The sequence below is a fragment of the Crinia signifera genome, chromosome 8 (assembly GCF_055691185.1).
Source record: "Crinia signifera chromosome 8, ASM5569118v1, whole genome shotgun sequence".
Taxonomy (NCBI): domain Eukaryota; kingdom Metazoa; phylum Chordata; class Amphibia; order Anura; family Myobatrachidae; genus Crinia; species Crinia signifera.
The window spans coordinates 75336449-75350832 of record NC_139224.1 but is presented as its reverse complement, the minus strand read 5'-3'; the positions used below and the strand labels follow the sequence as shown (position 1 = coordinate 75350832).

Sequence of the window (14384 nt, the reverse complement as noted above, 5' to 3'; positions counted from 1 at the left end):
GTAATGTAAAAAGACCTTCAAGACATAATATTAGCAGGTGGTCTCAAATTAAACTACTAAAGAGGCTCAACACTGTTTAGCTGCCAAAAGCAGTTGGAATTGGGACGAAACAGTGTGGTAAGTGTTTAGGTGATGGCTATTGTGTCTGTTTGACCTCTCCCAAATGTCTGTACTGGCAATAAAAAAAAAAGTTTCCAATTTAAATAGCTAGAGAATAAAAACAATTTGCGAGTAATGGGAAAAAACCTACAGCACCTGGTGTTCCCATGTGGTCTCCCACCCAAGTACTAACCAGGCCCAACACTGCTTAGCTTCCAAGATCAGACGAGACTGGGCGTATCCAATGTGGTATGGCTGTAGGTGAGATACAGGCACTTTTTTGCCCTCTTCTACTTCTATAACCAGGTAAGTTAATAAAAAAGTTTCCTAACTGTATTGGCTTACTGAAAAAAATCATGTGTTGGTAATGTAAAAAGACCTACAGGACATGATATTAGCAGGTGGTCTCAAATTAAACTACTAAAGAGGCTCAACACTGTTTAGCTGCCAAAAGCAGTTGGAATTGGGCCGAAACAGTGTGGTAAGTCTTCAGGTGATGGCTATTGTGTCTGTTTGACCTCTCCCAAATGTCTGTATTGTCAATAAAAATAAAAAGTTTCCAATTTAAATAGCTAGAGAATAAAAACAATTTGCCAGTAATGGGAAAAAACCTACAGCACCTGGTGTTCCCATGTGGTCTCCCACCCAAGTACTAACCAGGCCCAACACTGCTTAGCTTCCAAGAGCAGACGAGATTGTGCGTATCCAATGTGGTATGGCTGTAGGTGAGATATTGGCACTTTTTTGCCCTCTTCTACTTCTATAACCAGGTAAGCTAATAAAAAAGTTTCCTAACTGTATTGGCTTACTGAAAAAAATCATGTGTTAGTAATGTAAAAAGACCTACAGGACATGATATTAGCAGGTGGTCTCAAATTAAACTACTAAAGAGGCTCAACACTGTTTAGCTGCCAAAAGCAGTTTGAATTGGGCCTAAACAGTGTGGTAAGTTTTTAGGTGATGGCTATTGTGTCTGTTTGACCTCTTCCAAATGTCTGTACTGGCAATAAAAAAAAAGTTTCCAATTTAAATAGCTAGAGAATAAAAACAATTTGCCAGTATAGGGAAAAAACCTATATCACCTGGTGTTCCCATGTGGTCTCCCACCTAAGTACTAACCAGGCCCAACACTGCTTAGCTTCCAAGATCAGACGAGATTTAGCGTATCCAATGTGGTATGGCTGTAGGTGAGGTGCAGGCACTTTTTTGCCCTCTTCTACTTCTATAACCAGGGAGCTAATAAAAAAGTTTCCTAATTGTATTGGCTTACTGAAAAAAATCATGTGTTGGTAATGTAAAAAGACCTACAGGACATAATATTAGCAGGTGGTCTCAAATTAAACTACTAAAGAGGCTCAACACTGTTTAGCTGCCAAAAGCAGTTGGAATTGGGCCGAAACAGTGTGGTAAGTCTTTAGGTGATGGCTATTGTGTCTGTTTGACCTCTCCCAAATGTCTGTATTGGCAATAAAAAGAAAAAGTTTCCAATTTAAATAGCTAGAGAATAAAAACAATTTGCCAGTAATGGGAAAAAACCTACAGCACCTGGTGTTCCCATGTGGTATCTTACCCAAGTACTAACCAGGCCCAACACTGCTTAGCTTTCAAGATCAGATGAGATTGGGCATATCCAATGTATTATGGCTGTATGCGTGATACAGGCACTTTTTTGCCCTCCTCTACTTCTATAACCAGGTAAGCTAATAAAAAAGTTTCCTAACTGTATTGGCTTACTGAAAAAAATCATGTGTTGATAATGTAAAAAGACCTACAGGACATGATATTAGCAGGTGGTCTCAAATTAAACTACTAAAGAGGCTTAACACTGTTTAGCTGCCAAAAGCAATTGGAATTGGGACGAAACAGTGTGGTAAGTCTTTAGGTGATGGCTATTGTGTCTGTTTGACCTCTCCCAAATCTCTGTATTGGCAATAAAAAGAAAAAGTTTCCAATTTAAATAGCTAGAGAATAAAAACAATTTGCCAGTAATGGGAAAAAACCTACAGCATCTGGTGTTCCCATGTGGTCTCCCACCCAAGTACTAACCAGGCCCAACACTGCTTAGCTTCCAAGATCAGACGAGATTGGGCGTATCCAATGTGGTATGGCTGTAGGTGAGATAGAGGCACTTTTTTGCCCTCTTTTACTTCTATAACCAGGTAAGCTAATAAAAAAGTTTCCTAACTGTATTGGCTTACTGAAAAAAATCATGTGTTGGTAATGTAAAAAGACCTACAGGAAATGATATTAGCAGGTGGTCTCAAATTAAACTACTAAAGAGGCTCAACACTGTTTAGCTGCCAAAAGCAGTTGGAATTGGGCCTAAACAGTTAAACAGTGTGGTAAGTTTTTAGGTGATGGCTATTGTGTCTTTTTGACCTCTCCCAAATGTCTGTATTGGCAATAAAAATAAAAAGCTTCCAATTAAAATAGCAAGAGAATAAAAACAATTTGCCAGTAATGGGAAAAAAACTACAGCACCTGGTGTTCCCATGTGGTCTCCCACCCAAGTACTAACCAGGCCGAACACTGCTTAGCTTCCAAGATCAGACGAGATTGGGCGTATCCAATGTGGTATGGCTGTAGGTGAGATTACACCACTTTTTTGCCCTCTTCTACTTCTATAACCAGGTAAGCTAATATAAAAGTTTCCTAACTGTTTTGGCTTATTGAAAAAAATCATGTGTTAGTAATGTAAAAAGACCTACAGGACATGATATTAGCAGGTGGTCTCAAATTAAACTACTAAAGAGGCTCAACACTGTTTAGCTGCCAAAAGCAGTTTGAATTGGGCCTAAACAGTGTGGTAAGTTTTTAGGTGATGGCTATTGTATCTTTTTGACCTTTTCCAAATGTCTGTACTGGCAATAAAGAGAAAAAAGTTTCCAATTTAAAAAACTAGAGAATAAAAACAATTTGCCAGTAATGGGAAAAACCTACAGCACCTGGTGTTCCCATGTGGTCTCCCACCCAAGTACTAACCAGGGCCAACACTGCTTAGCTTCCAAGATCAGACGAGATTGGGCGTATCCAATGTGGTATGGCTGTAGGTGAGATACAGGCACTTTTTTGTCCTCTTCTACTTCTATAGCCAGGTAAGCTAATAAAAAAGTTTCCTAACTGTATTGGCTTACTGAAAAAAATCATGTGTTGGTAATGTAAAAAGACCTACAGGACATGATATTAGCAGGTGGTCTCAAATTAAACTACTAAAGAGGCTCAACACTGTTTAGCTGCCAAAAGCAGTTGGAATTGGGCCTAAACAGTGTGGTAAGTTTTTAGGTGATGGCTATTGTGTCTGTTTGACCTCTTCCAAATGTCTGTACTGGCAATAAAAAAAAAGTTTCCAATTTAAATAGCTAGAGAATAAAAACAATTTGCCAGTAATGGGTAAAACCTAGAGCACCTGGTAATCCCATGTGGTCTCCCACCTAAGTACTAACCAGGCCCAACACTGCTTAGCTTCCAAGATCAGACGAGATTTAGCGTATCCAATGCGGTATGGCTGTAGGTGAGGTGCAGGCACTTTTTTGCCCACTTCTACTTCTAGAACCAGGAAGCTAATAAAAAAGTTTCCTAATTGTATTGGCTTACTGAAAAAAATCATGTGTTGGTAATGTAAAAAGACCTACAGGACATAATATTAGCAGGTGGTCTCAAATTAAACTACTAAAGAGGCTCAACACTGTTTAGCTGCCAAAAGCAGTTGGAATTGGGCCGAAACAGTGTGGTAAGTCTTTAGGTGATGGTTATTGTGTCTGTTTGACCTCTCCCAAATGTCTGTATTGGCAATAAAAAGAAAAAGTTTCCAATTTAAATAGCTAGAGAATAAAAACAATTTGCCAGTAATGGGAAAAAACCTACAGCACCTGGTGTTCCCAAGTGGTCTCCCAGCCAAGTACTAACCAGGCCCAACACTGCTTAGCTTCCAAGATCAGATGAGATTGGGCACATCCCATGTGGTATGGCTGTAGGTGAGATACAGGCACTTTTTTGCCCTCTTCTACTTCTATAACCAGGTAAGCTAATAAAAAAGTTTCCTAACTGTATTGGCTTACTGAAAAAAATCATTTGTTGATAATGTATAAAGACCTACAGGACATGATATTAGCAGGTGGTCTCAAATTAAACTACTAAAGAGGCTCAACACTGTTTAGCTGCCAAAAGCAGTTGGAATTGGGCCGAAACAGTGTGGTAAGTCTTTAGGTGATGGCTATTGTGTCTGTTTGACCTCTCCCAAATGTCTGTATTGGCAATAAAAAGATAAAGTTTCCAATTTAAATAGCTAGAGAATAAAAACAATTTGCCAGTAATGGGAAAAAAACCTACAGCACCTGGTGTTCCCATTTGGTCTCCCACCCAAGTACTAATCAGGCCCAACACTGCTTAGCGTCCAAGACCAGACGAGATTGGGCGTATCCAATGTGGTATGGCTGTAGGTGACATACAGGCACTTTTTTGCCCTCTTCTACTTCTATAACCAGGTAAGCTAATATAAAAGTTTCCTAACTGTATTTGCTTACTGAAAAAAATCATGTGTTGGTAATGTAAAAAGACCTACAGGACATAATATTAGCAGGTGGTCTCAAATTAAACTACTAAAGAGGCTCGACACTGTTTAGCTTCCAAAAGCAGTTGGAATTGGGCCGAAACAGTGTGGTACGTCTTTAGGTGATGGCTATTGTGTCTGTTTGACCTCTCCCAAATGTCTGTATAGGCAATAAAAAGATAAAGTTTCCAATTTAAATAGCTAGAGAATAAAAACAATTTGCCAGTAATGGGAAAAAAGCTACAGCACCTGGTGTTCCCATGTGGTCTCCCACCCAAGTACTATCCAGGCCCAACACTGCTTAGCTTCCAAGATCAGACGAGATTGGGCGTATCCAATGTGGTATGGCTGTAGGTGAGATAGATGCACTTTTTTGCCCTCTTATACTACTATAACCAGGTAAGCTAATAAAAAAGTTTCCTAACTGTATTGGCTTACTGAAAAAAATCATGTGTTGGTAATGTAAAAAGACCTACAGGAAATGATATTAGCAGGTGGTCTCAAATTAAACTACTAAAGAGGCTCAACACTGTTTAGCTGCCAAAAGCAGTTGGAATTGGGCCTAAACAGTGTGGTAAGTTTTTAGGTGATGGCTATTGTGTCTTTTTGACCTCTCCCAAATGTCTGTATTGGCAATAAAAATAAAAAGTTTCCAATTAAAATAGCAAGAGAATAACAACAATTTGCCAGTAATGGGAAAAAAACTACAGCACCTGGTGTTCCCATGTGGTCTCCCACCCAAGTACTAACCAGGCCCAACACTGCTTAGCTTCCAAGATCAGACGAGATTGGGCGTATCCAATGTGGTATGGCTGTAGGTGAGATTACACCACTTTTTTGCCCTCTTCTACTTCTATAACCAGGTAAGCTAATATAAAAGTTTCCTAACTGTATTTGCTTACTGAAAAAAATCATGTGTTGGTAATGTAAAAAGACCTACAGGACATAATATTAGCAGGTGGTCTCAAATTAAACTACTAAAGAGGCTCGACACTGTTTAGCTGCCAAAAGCAGTTGGAATTGGGCCGAAACAGTGTGATAAGTCTTTAGGTGATGGCTATTGTGTCTGTTTGACCTCTCCCAAATGTCTGTATTGGCAATAAAAAGAAAAAGTTTCCAATTTAAATAGCTAGAGAATAAAAAAAATTGACAGTAATGGGAAAAAACATACAGCACCTGGTGTTCCCATGTGGTCACCCACCCAAGTACTAAACAGGCCCATCACTGCTTAGCTTCCAAGATCAGATGAGATTGGGCATATCCAATTTGGTATGGCTGTAGGTGATATACAGGCACTTTTTTGCACTCTTCTACTTCTATATCTAGGTAAGCTAATAAAAAAGTTTCCTAACTGTTTTGGCTTACTGAAAAAAATCATGTGTTGGTAATGTAAAAAGACCTACAGGATATGATATAAGCAGGTGGTTTCAAATTAAACTACTAAAGAGGCTCAACACTGTTTAGCTGCCAAAAGCAGTTGGAATTGGGCCTAAACAGTTAAACAGTGTGGTAAGTTTTTAGGTGATGGCTATTGTGTCTTTTTGACCTCTCCCAAATGTCTGCATTGGCAATAAAAATAAAAAGTTTCCAATTAAAATAGCAAGAGAATAAAAACAATTTGCCAGTAATGGGAAAAAAACTACAGCACCTGGTGTTCCCATGTGGTCTCCCACCCAAGTACTAACCAGGCCGAACACTGCTTAGCTTCCAAGATCAGACGAGATTGGGCGTATCCAATGTGGTATGGCTGTAGGTGAGATTACACCACTTTTTTGCCCTCTTCTACTTCTATAACCAGGTAAGCTAATATAAAAGTTTCCTAACTGTTTTGGCTTACTGAAAAAAATCATGTGTTGGTAATGTAAAAAGACCTACAGGATATGATATAAGCAGGTGGTTTCAAATTAAACAACTAAAGAGGCTCAACACTGTTTAGCTGCCAAAAGCAGCTGGAATTGGGCCTAAACAGTGTGGTAAGTTTTTAGGTGATGGCTATTGTATCTTTTTGACCTTTTCCAAATGTCTGTACTGGCAATAAAGAGAAAAAAGTTTCCAATTTAAAAAACTAAAGAATAAAAACAATTTGCCAGTAATGGGAAAAACTTACAGCACCAGGTGTTCCCATGTGGTCTCCCACCCAAGTACTAACCAGGGCCAACACTGCTTAGCTTCCAAGATCAGACGAGATTGGGCGTATCCAATGTGGTATGGCTGTAGGTGAGATACAGGCACTTTTTTGTCCTCTTCTACTTCTATAGCCAGGTAAGCTAATAAAAAAGTTTCCTAACTGTATTGGCTTACTGAAAAAAATCATGTGTTGGTAATGTAAAAAGACCTACAGGACATGATATTAGCAGGTGGTCTCAAATTAAACTACTAAAGAGGCTCAACACTGTTTAGCTGCCAAAAGCAGTTGGAATTGGGCCTAAACAGTGTGGTAAGTTTTTAGGTGATGGCTATTGTGTCTGTTTGACCTCTTCCAAATGTCTGTACTGGCAATAAAAAAAAAGTTTCCAATTTAAATAGCTAGAGAATAAAAACAATTTGCCAGTAATGGGTAAAACCTATAGCACCTGGTAATCCCATGTGGTCTCCCACCTAAGTACTAACCAGGCCCAACACTGCTTAGCTTACAAGATCAGACGAGATTTAGCGTATCCAATGCGGTATGGCTGTAGGTGAGGTGCAGGCACTTTTTTGCCCTCTTCTACTTCTAGAACCAGGAAGCTAATAAAAAAGTTTCCTAACTGTATTGGCTTACTGAAAAAAATCTTGTGTTGGTAATGTAAAAAGACCTACAGGACATAATATTAGCAGGTGGTCTCAAATTAAACTACTAAAGAGGCTCAACACTGTTTAGCTGCCAAAAGCAGTTGGAATTGGGCCGAAACAGTGTGGTAAGTCTTTAGGTGATGGTTATTGTGTCTGTTTGACCTCTCCCAAATGTCTGTATTGGCAATAAAAAGAAAAAGTTTCCAATTTAAATAGCTAGAGAATAAAAACAATTTGCCAGTAATGGGAAAAAACCTACAGCACCTGGTGTTCCCATGTGGTCTCCCACCCAAGTACTAACCAGGCCCAACACTGCTTAGCTTCCAAGAGCAGACGAGATTGTGCGTATCCAATGTGGTATGGCTGTAGGTGAGATATTGGCACTTTTTTGCCCTCTTCTACTTCTATAACCAGGTAAGCTAATAAAAAAGTTTCCTAACTGTATTGGCTTACTGAAAAAAATCATGTGTTAGTAATGTAAAAAGACCTACAGGACATGATATTAGCAGGTGGTCTCAAATTAAACTACTAAAGAGGCTCAACACTGTTTAGCTGCCAAAAGCAGTTTGAATTGGGCCTAAACAGTGTGGTAAGTTTTTAGGTGATGGCTATTGTGTCTGTTTGACCTCTTCCAAATGTCTGTACTGGCAATAAAAAAAAAGTTTCCAATTTAAATAGCTAGAGAATAAAAACAATTTGCCAGTATAGGGAAAAAACCTATATCACCTGGTGTTCCCATGTGGTCTCCCACCTAAGTACTAACCAGGCCCAACACTGCTTAGCTTCCAAGATCAGACGAGATTTAGCGTATCCAATGTGGTATGGCTGTAGGTGAGGTGCAGGCACTTTTTTGCCCTCTTCTACTTCTATAACCAGGGAGCTAATAAAAAAGTTTCCTAATTGTATTGGCTTACTGAAAAAAATCATGTGTTGGTAATGTAAAAAGACCTACAGGACATAATATTAGCAGGTGGTCTCAAATTAAACTACTAAAGAGGCTCAACACTGTTTAGCTGCCAAAAGCAGTTGGAATTGGGCCGAAACAGTGTGGTAAGTCTTTAGGTGATGGCTATTGTGTCTGTTTGACCTCTCCCAAATGTCTGTATTGGCAATAAAAAGAAAAAGTTTCCAATTTAAATAGCTAGAGAATAAAAACAATTTGCCAGTAATGGGAAAAAACCTACAGCACCTGGTGTTCCCATGTGGTATCTTACCCAAGTACTAACCAGGCCCAACACTGCTTAGCTTTCAAGATCAGATGAGATTGGGCATATCCAATGTATTATGGCTGTATGTGTGATACAGGCACTTTTTTGCCCTCTTCTACTTCTATAACCAGGTAAGCTAATAAAAAAGTTTCCTAACTGTATTGGCTTACTGAAAAAAATCATGTGTTGATAATGTAAAAAGACCTACAGGACATGATATTAGCAGGTGGTCTCAAATTAAACTACTAAAGAGGCTTAACACTGTTTAGCTGCCAAAAGCAATTGGAATTGGGACGAAACAGTGTGGTAAGTCTTTAGGTGATGGCTATTGTGTCTGTTTGACCTCTCCCAAATCTCTGTATTGGCAATAAAAAGAAAAAGTTTCCAATTTAAATAGCTAGAGAATAAAAACAATTTGCCAGTAATGGGAAAAAACCTACAGCATCTGGTGTTCCCATGTGGTCTCCCACCCAAGTACTAACCAGGCCCAACACTGCTTAGCTTCCAAGATCAGACGAGATTGGGCGTATCCAATGTGGTATGGCTGTAGGTGAGATAGAGGCACTTTTTTGCCCTCTTTTACTTCTATAACCAGGTAAGCTAATAAAAAAGTTTCCTAACTGTATTGGCTTACTGAAAAAAATCATGTGTTGGTAATGTAAAAAGACCTACAGGAAATGATATTAGCAGGTGGTCTCAAATTAAACTACTAAAGAGGCTCAACACTGTTTAGCTGCCAAAAGCAGTTGGAATTGGGCCTAAACAGTTAAACAGTGTGGTAAGTTTTTAGGTGATGGCTATTGTGTCTTTTTGACCTCTCCCAAATGTCTGTATTGGCAATAAAAATAAAAAGCTTCCAATTAAAATAGCAAGAGAATAAAAACAATTTGCCAGTAATGGGAAAAAAACTACAGCACCTGGTGTTCCCATGTGGTCTCCCACCCAAGTACTAACCAGGCCGAACACTGCTTAGCTTCCAAGATCAGACGAGATTGGGCGTATCCAATGTGGTATGGCTGTAGGTGAGATTACACCACTTTTTTGCCCTCTTCTACTTCTATAACCAGGTAAGCTAATATAAAAGTTTCCTAACTGTTTTGGCTTATTGAAAAAAATCATGTGTTAGTAATGTAAAAAGACCTACAGGACATGATATTAGCAGGTGGTCTCAAATTAAACTACTAAAGAGGCTCAACACTGTTTAGCTGCCAAAAGCAGTTTGAATTGGGCCTAAACAGTGTGGTAAGTTTTTAGGTGATGGCTATTGTATCTTTTTGACCTTTTCCAAATGTCTGTACTGGCAATAAAGAGAAAAAAGTTTCCAATTTAAAAAACTAGAGAATAAAAACAATTTGCCAGTAATGGGAAAAACCTACAGCACCTGGTGTTCCCATGTGGTCTCCCACCCAAGTACTAACCAGGGCCAACACTGCTTAGCTTCCAAGATCAGACGAGATTGGGCGTATCCAATGTGGTATGGCTGTAGGTGAGATACAGGCACTTTTTTGTCCTCTTCTACTTCTATAGCCAGGTAAGCTAATAAAAAAGTTTCCTAACTGTATTGGCTTACTGAAAAAAATCATGTGTTGGTAATGTAAAAAGACCTACAGGACATGATATTAGCAGGTGGTCTCAAATTAAACTACTAAAGAGGCTCAACACTGTTTAGCTGCCAAAAGCAGTTGGAATTGGGCCTAAACAGTGTGGTAAGTTTTTAGGTGATGGCTATTGTGTCTGTTTGACCTCTTCCAAATGTCTGTACTGGCAATAAAAAAAAAGTTTCCAATTTAAATAGCTAGAGAATAAAAACAATTTGCCAGTAATGGGTAAAACCTAGAGCACCTGGTAATCCCATGTGGTCTCCCACCTAAGTACTAACCAGGCCCAACACTGCTTAGCTTCCAAGATCAGACGAGATTTAGCGTATCCAATGCGGTATGGCTGTAGGTGAGGTGCAGGCACTTTTTTGCCCTCTTCTACTTCTAGAACCAGGAAGCTAATAAAAAAGTTTCCTAATTGTATTGGCTTACTGAAAAAAATCATGTGTTGGTAATGTAAAAAGACCTACAGGACATAATATTAGCAGGTGGTCTCAAATTAAACTACTAAAGAGGCTCAACACTGTTTAGCTGCCAAAAGCAGTTGGAATTGGGCCGAAACAGTGTGGTAAGTCTTTAGGTGATGGTTATTGTGTCTGTTTGACCTCTCCCAAATGTCTGTATTGGCAATAAAAAGAAAAAGTTTCCAATTTAAATAGCTAGAGAATAAAAACAATTTGCCAGTAATGGGAAAAAACCTACAGCACCTGGTGTTCCCAAGTGGTCTCCCAGCCAAGTACTAACCAGGCCCAACACTGCTTAGCTTCCAAGATCAGATGAGATTGGGCACATCCCATGTGGTATGGCTGTAGGTGAGATACAGGCACTTTTTTGCCCTCTTCTACTTCTATAACCAGGTAAGCTAATAAAAAAGTTTCCTAACTGTATTGGCTTACTGAAAAAAATCATTTGTTGATAATGTATAAAGACCTACAGGACATGATATTAGCAGGTGGTCTCAAATTAAACTACTAAAGAGGCTCAACACTGTTTAGCTGCCAAAAGCAGTTGGAATTGGGCCGAAACAGTGTGGTAAGTCTTTAGGTGATGGCTATTGTGTCTGTTTGACCTCTCCCAAATGTCTGTATTGGCAATAAAAAGATAAAGTTTCCAATTTAAATAGCTAGAGAATAAAAACAATTTGCCAGTAATGGGAAAAAAACCTACAGCACCTGGTGTTCCCATTTGGTCTCCCACCCAAGTACTAATCAGGCCCAACACTGCTTAGCGTCCAAGACCAGACGAGATTGGGCGTATCCAATGTGGTATGGCTGTAGGTGACATACAGGCACTTTTTTGCCCTCTTCTACTTCTATAACCAGGTAAGCTAATATAAAAGTTTCCTAACTGTATTTGCTTACTGAAAAAAATCATGTGTTGGTAATGTAAAAAGACCTACAGGACATAATATTAGCAGGTGGTCTCAAATTAAACTACTAAAGAGGCTCGACACTGTTTAGCTTCCAAAAGCAGTTGGAATTGGGCCGAAACAGTGTGGTACGTCTTTAGGTGATGGCTATTGTGTCTGTTTGACCTCTCCCAAATGTCTGTATAGGCAATAAAAAGATAAAGTTTCCAATTTAAATAGCTAGAGAATAAAAACAATTTGCCAGTAATGGGAAAAAAGCTACAGCACCTGGTGTTCCCATGTGGTCTCCCACCCAAGTACTATCCAGGCCCAACACTGCTTAGCTTCCAAGATCAGACGAGATTGGGCGTATCCAATGTGGTATGGCTGTAGGTGAGATAGATGCACTTTTTTGCCCTCTTATACTACTATAACCAGGTAAGCTAATAAAAAAGTTTCCTAACTGTATTGGCTTACTGAAAAAAATCATGTGTTGGTAATGTAAAAAGACCTACAGGAAATGATATTAGCAGGTGGTCTCAAATTAAACTACTAAAGAGGCTCAACACTGTTTAGCTGCCAAAAGCAGTTGGAATTGGGCCTAAACAGTGTGGTAAGTTTTTAGGTGATGGCTATTGTGTCTTTTTGACCTCTCCCAAATGTCTGTATAGGCAATAAAAAGATAAAGTTTCCAATTTAAATAGCTAGAGAATAAAAACAATTTGCCAGTAATGGGAAAAAAGCTACAGCACCTGGTGTTCCCATGTGGTCTCCCACCCAAGTACTATCCAGGCCCAACACTGCTTAGCTTCCAAGATCAGACGAGATTGGGCGTATCCAATGTGGTATGGCTGTAGGTGAGATAGATGCACTTTTTTGCCCTCTTATACTACTATAACCAGGTAAGCTAATAAAAAAGTTTCCTAACTGTATTGGCTTACTGAAAAAAATCATGTGTTGGTAATGTAAAAAGACCTACAGGAAATGATATTAGCAGGTGGTCTCAAATTAAACTACTAAAGAGGCTCAACACTGTTTAGCTGCCAAAAGCAGTTGGAATTGGGCCTAAACAGTGTGGTAAGTTTTTAGGTGATGGCTATTGTGTCTTTTTGACCTCTCCCAAATGTCTGTATTGGCAATAAAAATAAAAAGTTTCCAATTAAAATAGCAAGAGAATAACAACAATTTGCCAGTAATGGGAAAAAAACTACAGCACCTGGTGTTCCCATGTGGTCTCCCACCCAAGTACTAACCAGGCCCAACACTGCTTAGCTTCCAAGATCAGACGAGATTGGGCGTATCCAATGTGGTATGGCTGTAGGTGAGATTACACCACTTTTTTGCCCTCTTCTACTTCTATAACCAGGTAAGCTAATATAAAAGTTTCCTAACTGTATTTGCTTACTGAAAAAAATCATGTGTTGGTAATGTAAAAAGACCTACAGGACATAATATTAGCAGGTGGTCTCAAATTAAACTACTAAAGAGGCTCGACACTGTTTAGCTGCCAAAAGCAGTTGGAATTGGGCCGAAACAGTGTGATAAGTCTTTAGGTGATGGCTATTGTGTCTGTTTGACCTCTCCCAAATGTCTGTATTGGCAATAAAAAGAAAAAGTTTCCAATTTAAATAGCTAGAGAATAAAAAAAATTGACAGTAATGGGAAAAAACATACAGCACCTGGTGTTCCCATGTGGTCACCCACCCAAGTACTAAACAGGCCCATCACTGCTTAGCTTCCAAGATCAGATGAGATTGGGCATATCCAATTTGGTATGGCTGTAGGTGATATACAGGCACTTTTTTGCACTCTTCTACTTCTATATCTAGGTAAGCTAATAAAAAAGTTTCCTAACTGTTTTGGCTTACTGAAAAAAATCATGTGTTGGTAATGTATAAAGACCTACAGGATATGATATAAGCAGGTGGTTTCAAATTAAACTACTAAAGAGGCTCAACACTGTTTAGCTGCCAAAAGCAGTTGGAATTGGGCCTAAACAGTTAAACAGTGTGGTAAGTTTTTAGGTGATGGCTATTGTGTCTTTTTGACCTCTCCCAAATGTCTGTATTGGCAATAAAAATAAAAAGTTTCCAATTAAAATAGCAAGAGAATAAAAACAATTTGCCAGTAATGGGAAAAAAACTACAGCACCTGGTGTTCCCATGTGGTCTCCCACCCAAGTACTAACCAGGCCGAACACTGCTTAGCTTCCAAGATCAGACGAGATTGGGCGTATCCAATGTGGTATGGCTGTAGGTGAGATTATACCACTTTTTTGCCCTCTTCTACTTCTATAACCAGGTAAGCTAATATAAAAGTTTCCTAACTGTTTTGGCTTACTGAAAAAAATCATGTGTTGGTAATGTAAAAAGACCTACAGGATATGATATAAGCAGGTGGTTTCAAATTAAACAACTAAAGAGGCTCAACACTGTTTAGCTGCCAAAAGCAGCTGGAATTGGGCCTAAACAGTGTGGTAAGTTTTTAGGTGATGGCTATTGTATCTTTTTGACCTTTTCCAAATGTCTGTACTGGCAATAAAGAGAAAAAAGTTTCCAATTTAAAAAACTAAAGAATAAAAACAATTTGCCAGTAATGGGAAAAACTTACAGCACCAGGTGTTCCCATGTGGTCTCCCACCCAAGTACTAACCAGGCCCAACACTGCTTAGCTTCCAAGAGCAGACGAGATTGTGCGTATCCAATGTGGTATGGCTGTAGGTGAGATATCGGCACTTTTTTGCCCTCTTCTACTTATATAACCTGGTAAGCTAATAAAAAAGTTTCCTAACTGTATTGGCTTATTGAAAA

The 14384-nt window shown here is 39.0% G+C and overlaps 24 non-coding genes and 7 pseudogenes across 24 annotated transcripts; all 31 read right to left on the bottom strand.

Annotated features, from left to right (window-relative positions):
- Positions 1–243: 243 nt before the first annotated feature.
- On the bottom strand, positions 244–362 carry LOC146031279 (5S ribosomal RNA). The gene has a single exon (XR_014456749.1). It is a non-coding gene; the product is annotated as a 5S ribosomal RNA (ribosomal RNA).
- A 345-nt stretch (positions 363–707) lies between these two features.
- On the bottom strand, positions 708–826 carry LOC146033805 (5S ribosomal RNA). Its single transcript, XR_014459213.1, has one exon. It is a non-coding gene; the product is annotated as a 5S ribosomal RNA (ribosomal RNA).
- A 343-nt stretch (positions 827–1169) lies between these two features.
- On the bottom strand, positions 1170–1288 carry LOC146028235 (5S ribosomal RNA; annotated as a pseudogene).
- Positions 1289–1632: 344 nt separating this feature from the next.
- LOC146029571 (5S ribosomal RNA) lies at positions 1633–1751 on the bottom strand (annotated as a pseudogene).
- Positions 1752–2096: 345 nt separating this feature from the next.
- On the bottom strand, positions 2097–2215 carry LOC146032338 (5S ribosomal RNA). The gene has a single exon (XR_014457779.1). It is a non-coding gene; the product is annotated as a 5S ribosomal RNA (ribosomal RNA).
- A 353-nt stretch (positions 2216–2568) lies between these two features.
- On the bottom strand, positions 2569–2687 carry LOC146034049 (5S ribosomal RNA). The gene has a single exon (XR_014459455.1). It is a non-coding gene; the product is annotated as a 5S ribosomal RNA (ribosomal RNA).
- A 345-nt stretch (positions 2688–3032) lies between these two features.
- Positions 3033–3151, bottom strand: LOC146032188 (5S ribosomal RNA). Its single transcript, XR_014457631.1, has one exon. It is a non-coding gene; the product is annotated as a 5S ribosomal RNA (ribosomal RNA).
- Positions 3152–3493: 342 nt separating this feature from the next.
- On the bottom strand, positions 3494–3612 carry LOC146028618 (5S ribosomal RNA; annotated as a pseudogene).
- Positions 3613–3956: 344 nt separating this feature from the next.
- On the bottom strand, positions 3957–4075 carry LOC146032601 (5S ribosomal RNA). Its single transcript, XR_014458028.1, has one exon. It is a non-coding gene; the product is annotated as a 5S ribosomal RNA (ribosomal RNA).
- Positions 4076–4421: 346 nt separating this feature from the next.
- On the bottom strand, positions 4422–4540 carry LOC146034131 (5S ribosomal RNA). The gene has a single exon (XR_014459538.1). It is a non-coding gene; the product is annotated as a 5S ribosomal RNA (ribosomal RNA).
- A 345-nt stretch (positions 4541–4885) lies between these two features.
- LOC146032226 (5S ribosomal RNA) lies at positions 4886–5004 on the bottom strand. Its single transcript, XR_014457669.1, has one exon. It is a non-coding gene; the product is annotated as a 5S ribosomal RNA (ribosomal RNA).
- A 345-nt stretch (positions 5005–5349) lies between these two features.
- On the bottom strand, positions 5350–5468 carry LOC146031106 (5S ribosomal RNA). The gene has a single exon (XR_014456582.1). It is a non-coding gene; the product is annotated as a 5S ribosomal RNA (ribosomal RNA).
- Positions 5469–5812: 344 nt separating this feature from the next.
- On the bottom strand, positions 5813–5931 carry LOC146035048 (5S ribosomal RNA). The gene has a single exon (XR_014460452.1). It is a non-coding gene; the product is annotated as a 5S ribosomal RNA (ribosomal RNA).
- Positions 5932–6284: 353 nt separating this feature from the next.
- Positions 6285–6403, bottom strand: LOC146034047 (5S ribosomal RNA). Its single transcript, XR_014459454.1, has one exon. It is a non-coding gene; the product is annotated as a 5S ribosomal RNA (ribosomal RNA).
- A 345-nt stretch (positions 6404–6748) lies between these two features.
- Positions 6749–6867, bottom strand: LOC146033858 (5S ribosomal RNA). The gene has a single exon (XR_014459267.1). It is a non-coding gene; the product is annotated as a 5S ribosomal RNA (ribosomal RNA).
- A 342-nt stretch (positions 6868–7209) lies between these two features.
- On the bottom strand, positions 7210–7328 carry LOC146028560 (5S ribosomal RNA; annotated as a pseudogene).
- A 344-nt stretch (positions 7329–7672) lies between these two features.
- LOC146033803 (5S ribosomal RNA) lies at positions 7673–7791 on the bottom strand. The gene has a single exon (XR_014459212.1). It is a non-coding gene; the product is annotated as a 5S ribosomal RNA (ribosomal RNA).
- Positions 7792–8134: 343 nt separating this feature from the next.
- On the bottom strand, positions 8135–8253 carry LOC146028234 (5S ribosomal RNA; annotated as a pseudogene).
- Positions 8254–8597: 344 nt separating this feature from the next.
- LOC146029511 (5S ribosomal RNA) lies at positions 8598–8716 on the bottom strand (annotated as a pseudogene).
- A 345-nt stretch (positions 8717–9061) lies between these two features.
- Positions 9062–9180, bottom strand: LOC146032337 (5S ribosomal RNA). Its single transcript, XR_014457778.1, has one exon. It is a non-coding gene; the product is annotated as a 5S ribosomal RNA (ribosomal RNA).
- A 353-nt stretch (positions 9181–9533) lies between these two features.
- On the bottom strand, positions 9534–9652 carry LOC146034046 (5S ribosomal RNA). The gene has a single exon (XR_014459453.1). It is a non-coding gene; the product is annotated as a 5S ribosomal RNA (ribosomal RNA).
- A 345-nt stretch (positions 9653–9997) lies between these two features.
- Positions 9998–10116, bottom strand: LOC146032187 (5S ribosomal RNA). Its single transcript, XR_014457630.1, has one exon. It is a non-coding gene; the product is annotated as a 5S ribosomal RNA (ribosomal RNA).
- Positions 10117–10458: 342 nt separating this feature from the next.
- Positions 10459–10577, bottom strand: LOC146028617 (5S ribosomal RNA; annotated as a pseudogene).
- Positions 10578–10921: 344 nt separating this feature from the next.
- LOC146032600 (5S ribosomal RNA) lies at positions 10922–11040 on the bottom strand. The gene has a single exon (XR_014458027.1). It is a non-coding gene; the product is annotated as a 5S ribosomal RNA (ribosomal RNA).
- A 346-nt stretch (positions 11041–11386) lies between these two features.
- On the bottom strand, positions 11387–11505 carry LOC146034130 (5S ribosomal RNA). Its single transcript, XR_014459536.1, has one exon. It is a non-coding gene; the product is annotated as a 5S ribosomal RNA (ribosomal RNA).
- A 345-nt stretch (positions 11506–11850) lies between these two features.
- On the bottom strand, positions 11851–11969 carry LOC146032225 (5S ribosomal RNA). Its single transcript, XR_014457668.1, has one exon. It is a non-coding gene; the product is annotated as a 5S ribosomal RNA (ribosomal RNA).
- Positions 11970–12314: 345 nt separating this feature from the next.
- LOC146032224 (5S ribosomal RNA) lies at positions 12315–12433 on the bottom strand. The gene has a single exon (XR_014457667.1). It is a non-coding gene; the product is annotated as a 5S ribosomal RNA (ribosomal RNA).
- Positions 12434–12778: 345 nt separating this feature from the next.
- On the bottom strand, positions 12779–12897 carry LOC146031105 (5S ribosomal RNA). The gene has a single exon (XR_014456581.1). It is a non-coding gene; the product is annotated as a 5S ribosomal RNA (ribosomal RNA).
- Positions 12898–13241: 344 nt separating this feature from the next.
- LOC146035047 (5S ribosomal RNA) lies at positions 13242–13360 on the bottom strand. The gene has a single exon (XR_014460451.1). It is a non-coding gene; the product is annotated as a 5S ribosomal RNA (ribosomal RNA).
- Positions 13361–13713: 353 nt separating this feature from the next.
- On the bottom strand, positions 13714–13832 carry LOC146034045 (5S ribosomal RNA). Its single transcript, XR_014459452.1, has one exon. It is a non-coding gene; the product is annotated as a 5S ribosomal RNA (ribosomal RNA).
- Positions 13833–14177: 345 nt separating this feature from the next.
- LOC146035099 (5S ribosomal RNA) lies at positions 14178–14296 on the bottom strand. The gene has a single exon (XR_014460502.1). It is a non-coding gene; the product is annotated as a 5S ribosomal RNA (ribosomal RNA).
- Between the last annotated feature and the right edge of the window lie 88 nt (positions 14297–14384).